The following is a 6,153-nucleotide window of genomic DNA, read 5'->3' on the forward strand; positions in this document are numbered from 1 at the left end:
CAAATTTGCACATATGAATTTGTAGATTCTGTGGAGTAAGAAGGTGATGAGGATGCAACAACTACTAGAATTGTCAATACTCTAACTGCTCGTTAGACGAGAGCTCTTAAAGCTTCTAAAGGAAGCGTATCTAGTTATATGCTTTCTGACTTCCTAAAGTAGGAAGTTAGATCTTATATTTCCTTCATCAAGTTCTAACACTTATACACGTATTAGTGAAAAAAAATATCAATATTTCCCTTATTGCAAAGTGTCTACCGAAAAATTCGGTAGTTTCACGTAATATATTTTTCGAAATTTCGAAGCCAAATTCATTAAAAAATTAATAAAAGCGTATGCCAAACCAAAGACCCAGTACTTCCCTGCAAAAGACAGCCCAGAAGGTCGATGGCGATGAAAAAACGAAAATCAAGTCAGGAGGTAGCAACAACGTATGTTGACACTACCGCGACAGAGAAAATCTGGTTCTAGAACGGTAATCGTTCCTATTCCTGCCACCCAGCGGCAGGGGCGGTAGATCACCTGACCTACCTGCAGCGTGTGCCGCGAAATTCGAATTTCTGTCGGGGACGACGGAGTCTATAGCTAAGTATATATCTGCTGGGTAAGTTCCATGTACAAAAAGAATTTTTATGGTACTAGTATGTAAAATGTTTATTGATATTTTCTGTTGTTAATAATAATAATAATAATAATAATAATAATAATAATAATAATAATACAACTGTCATTACAAAATTCGTTTGTGGTAGTATTTTAAAGAGATAAAAATGACCTTTCTATTTCACTTGTAAGGATAACTCCTCTCTCTTACCGAGATGAGAGAATTTTATGGTAGATGCATATGTTTATTAATATTATCAAATACAGTGGTACCTCGAGATACGAAATTAATCCGTTCCGAGGCGGCGTTCGTATCATGAGTTTTTCGTATCTTGAACCGCATTTTACATGTAAAATGCCTAATCCGTTCCAACCCTACAAAAACATCCCAGTAAATTATATTTCCAGGCCTACAACACATGTTCTAGGGTTACGACGCCGATCCGACGGAAGAAATATGACTCCAAAAAGGCAAAATACTGTACATACTTGAGTAATATTCAACTGCATGTAATGTTCAACCCCATTATTACTGCATATATTAGCACTTTAGCATATGTCCCTTAGCAATAAGCCTAGCCTATGTTAGCAGTTGCTACTGTAGCCTAGTCTATGATTCTGACATCTAAACCTAAGAAGCTAAAAGCTTAGAATATGCCAATAAAATGTATAAATAATCAGTATGTACTCATTTCAAATAATTACTAATTAATTATTAACTATAAACAATACACAAAAAAAAACTTCCAATCGTTTGTTTATATTCAGCTCTTACGAGTACCGAACGATCGCCAAGCATAAATTTTCATTAGTATCTCTCTTCAACTAATGAAACTACCAAACAGTATAATAACCATTCATTTCTATTCTTTATTCTATCTTTACCTAATGGAGATACCGAGTTACTGACAGCTATAATGAAACATATATGTAATATTAAAACAGAAGAAGAATTCTAGAAAATATATATTTGTTGGCTTCGATGATAGCAGTCTGATTTATTTTATATTTTATGATATCTAACTCACATTTTTTTTATTAAATGTATTGCATGTACTCATTTCAAATAACTATTAAGTAACCCTTAACTATAATAAACAATCAAACAAAAAAAAAAGCTTCCAAACTTCTGTTTACATCCAGCACCCACGAGGACCGAACGATCGCCAAGCAATCACTTTTTCCTAGCACACAGTAAGCCATAAATTTTCATTATCTCTCTTCAACTACCAAACAGTATAATAACCATTCATTTCTATTCTAATGTTTTTTTGTTTTTTTTTTATTAAATGTATTGCATGAATAAGTTTTTCAATTTACAGCATCCTTTTACCAATAGTATACATAGAGCGCAAGGGGTAGATGCTGACCAATAGGAGAGCAGGATCTTATGGGGTGACTAGCATCAGGAACCAATGGGAGAGCGGGAGGATGGTGGCAAGTTTACTCAGTTGGTGGTGCGCAAATTTTAAAATTGTTCTGTGGTCCGGGCGAATCTCGGGACTTTACAGCAACAACGTTTCGTAACTTGAACTATTTCGTATGTAGAGCCAAAAAAATCTTTGTATTTGCTTTCGTATCTCGAGTTTTTCGTAAGTTGAGCCTTTCATGTACCCATTTCAAATAATTATTAAGTAACCATTAGCTATAATAAACAATCAAAACAAACAAAAAAAAAAAGCTTCCAAACTTCTGTTTACATCCAGCACTTACGAGTACCGAACGATCGCCAAGCAATCACTTTTTCCTAGCACACAGAAAGCCATAAATTTTCATTATCTCTCTTCAACTACTGAAACTACCAAACAGTATAATAACCATTTATTTCTATTCTAATGTTTTTCTTTATTAAATGTATTGCATGAATAAGTTTTTCAATTTACAGCATCCTTTTACCAATAGTATACATAGAGCACAAGGTGTAGATGCTGACCAATAGGAGAGCAGGATCTTATGGGTGACTAGCATCAGGAACCAATGGGAGAGCGGGAGGATGGTGGTGAGTTTACTCAGTTGGCGGTGCGCAAATTTTAAAATTGTTCTTGGTGGTCCGGGCGAATCTTAGGACTTTACAGCAACAACCTTTCGTAACTCGAACTATTTTCGTATGTAGAGCCAAAAAAATCTTCGTATTTGCTTTCGTATCTCGATTTTTTCGTAAGTTGAGCCTTTCGTATGTCGAGGTACCACTGTAATAATAATAATAATAATAATAATAACTAATTTCAAATGAAAATTCTTCCCTTCGTCTTTTTCTGTATCAGTTTCCCTACCTTCTCATAACTCTAGTGACGCTCGGAGCTGGGAAGCTGTCAAACATGTCAAGTAACGGTGCCATACAACGGTCAACGATTTAATGGAGTTTTTATGTATCATCTCTCTCTATCTCTCTCTCTCTTCCTCTCCGCTCCTCTCTCTCTCGTCTCTCATCTCTCCTCAATCTCTCTCTCTCTCTCTTACTGAGATGAGATCATTTTTATGGTACATGTATGTAATAAGTTTATTAATATTTTCCAATAATAATACTATAATATGTATAATAATAATACTATAACTGTAATTACAAACTTCATGTGTGAGTATCTTAAATACAATAATCTTTCCATTTCACTCTTTTAAATACTGTAGAGACAACTCTCTCTCTCTCTCTCTCTCTCTCTCTCTCTCTCTCTCTCTCTCTCTCTTATTGGCTGTTTATATATTTCTAACTGTAAAATGTTTAAGATGACTTTGAAATGATATTATTAATACCAATTCAATGGTATATTTGATGTAGGATGATACTTTATGTATACATTTGGTATTTGAACTTTCAAGATAGGCAGATATAGGCATTTTCAGAAGAGAGTTCTAACTATTTGCAGGTTTGAGCTATTTGTGGGGGTGCCTGGCACACATCCCCTGCGAATTCATTTTTAGCAAGATATCCCAACATTAGAGAGCACACTGCATCTCCCTGTCAGAAACCCACCCTTTTGTCCAAGGCGTGGAGTTCGCTAACCCTCTTTGCTGTTGCGAGAGCCATAAGGAATAGTCTTCCTGGTTAAGTCTCTCAGAGAAGTTGAGTGAAGAGGTTCCAATTGTGGCCCTGAGATCCATTGGATAACTACGTCAAGACTCCAAGAAACTGTTTGTTCTGTCTTGGGTTCAGAGAAACCAAAGTATTTAATGAGGTCAGAGATGGCTTGATTTGAAGTAATGTTCAGGCTTCAGGCCTCTGTGATGAAAGACGGAGCTAAGTATGGGTATATAACACAAATAGCTGACGACGAAATAACCCTGGAGACTCTTACATACAGGAGGATATCTGCTATTTGCAGCAAAGACATCTTAGAAGACAAGTTATTTCTTCTGCACCAAAGTCTACAGATGGACCACTTTACCTAGTAGACTTTGTTAGATGACTGCCGTGTGCTATTAGCAATAGCTTGAGACGCTGACTTTGAAAATCCTTTCGCTCGAAGGAGTTTAACAACAGTTGAAACCCTGTCAGGGCCAGAGTAGACAAGTTTTGGTGGAACGTACTGAAATGGGGTTGTCTGAGCAGCTCTGGTATGTTGGGAAGACCCTCAGATAGTGCACCAATAGGGCTAGTAAATCTGCAAACCATTCCTTCTTTGGCCAAACAGAAGAGCTATGAAGGTCATACTGATATTCAGGTGAGACTGAAGCTTGTTCAGTAATTCCCTTATCAAGTTGAATGGGGGGAAAGGTGTACAAATCTAGATTGGACCAGTCCAACAGAAGGGCATCTGTTGCCCAAGCTCAAGGGTCTGGAAAAGGAAAACAGAACGGAGGCAGACAGTGATTCCTGGATGTGGCACAAAGACCCAGGAATGGCTTCACCCACAGCTTCTACAGGTCTTTGCATACCTGAAGGTCCTTGGTCCATTCTGTGGGAAGGACTTGGCTGTGTCAACTTAACTCGTCTGCAAATACATTTAGCTTCCCTTGTATAAATTGGATAACTAACTTTTGTCTTGTTCCAATCAACCCCAGTAGAAGACCTTGCCGTCTTGAAGGAAGTAAAAGGAAGCGAGGTTTACCACCCCCTTGTTGACTGGTATAAGCTAAGGTAGTGGTGTTGTCCAAGTGAACCGCCATCACTTTGCCCAGTACTTCCTTTTGGAAGTGAAGGAGACCCAAATAAATTGCTCTCAATTCCTTGTTGTTAATATGGGATTTGCTCTCTTCCTGACACCAAGCTCCTGATGTTTCCCTACCTCGTAGATGTGCTCCCCAGCCTGAGTTTGACGTGTTGTAGAAGTTTGGGTTCAGAGGAAGCAGAGACTTTCCTTCTATACACCTGCCAGTAGATTGCCACCATCGCAGGATTTCTTTACCTCATTTGTAACCCGGAAGACGAATGAATCCAGTTGGGTCTTCCTGACCCAACTGATCTTCAGAAACAACTGCAGGCTTCTCATATGCAGTCTCCCTAGTCTGTTTAACTGCCCAATTGATGACAAAGTGCCCAGCAGACTCATCCATTCATTTGCTGAGCCCTTCTGGACTTACAGAAAATGGTTTACTGTTTTCAGGCAAGACTATCCTTTTGGGGGATGGAGAGGTCCGAAAAATCCGAGAATCTATCTGAATCCCCAAATAAAGGATCCTCTGAGATGGGCTTAGTTGTGATTTTTGAAGATTTATTAACAATCCTATGTGTTGAGTCAATTTCAGGGTTTTCTGAAGGTTCTCGGTGCATTTTAGTTTTGTGGGTGAACGAATAAGCCAGTCGTCCAAGTATAAGAGGATGTTGACACCTATCAGGTGTAGCCACTTTGCCAGGGGAGAGAGGACTCAAGTACAGACCTGAGGGGCTGTCGATATGCTGAAGCACAGCACTCTGAATTGAAACACTTCTTTCTAGTACAAAAATCTCAGAAACTTCTCAATGTAGGATGAATCGGAATGTGAAAATATGCTTCTTTAATTAAAATCCCCATGGCAAAAAGGGAGGCCAATTCCTGTGAAGCATCTCTAGTGGCTCTATCAGTACAATAAATAATGCTATGCCAATCTGAAGAGCAATCCTCAGAGAAAAGGGAAAAATCATGGATCTTCTTCACTCAGCCTCCCACTGACCAATCAAGGAAGCTCTCTGGTTTAGGGGAGTCTGGCAGTAACTTTTGCCTAGGAGAGTCAGTGGGACAGGTAGCCACCTCCTCCACAATCACTTCCCTGGCACTTTTATCACTAAAATTATTCATTAAAAAAGCACACTGATTCTCCCAGTTGTGTCACTGTATTTACCACTAAACCAAACTTCCGGTCAACCCTATTCTCTAGCTGGCGAAGTGGTCAGTCTCGGAAGTGTGAGATTCAGGTGAGGGAGTTCGTAGTAGGAGCAGCAGCAGGTGACGTCATAGCAGAACTCCACTGCAACATCACAGGAGCAGACAAATTCTGTACGTGATCTGCTGGTACTGATGTAGCCTGAACAGATGACCCGGGTTGCATAGTAAGTAACAATGGCATTGCACTAGATGGCAGAGTGTGAGACCCAGCAGAGAGGAGGCTGGAGAATTAGGAACTGTCATGGTGGCT

This window comes from Macrobrachium nipponense, chromosome 3, assembly GCF_015104395.2.
Source record: "Macrobrachium nipponense isolate FS-2020 chromosome 3, ASM1510439v2, whole genome shotgun sequence".
In the NCBI taxonomy this organism is placed as follows: Eukaryota; Metazoa; Arthropoda; class Malacostraca; order Decapoda; family Palaemonidae; genus Macrobrachium; species Macrobrachium nipponense.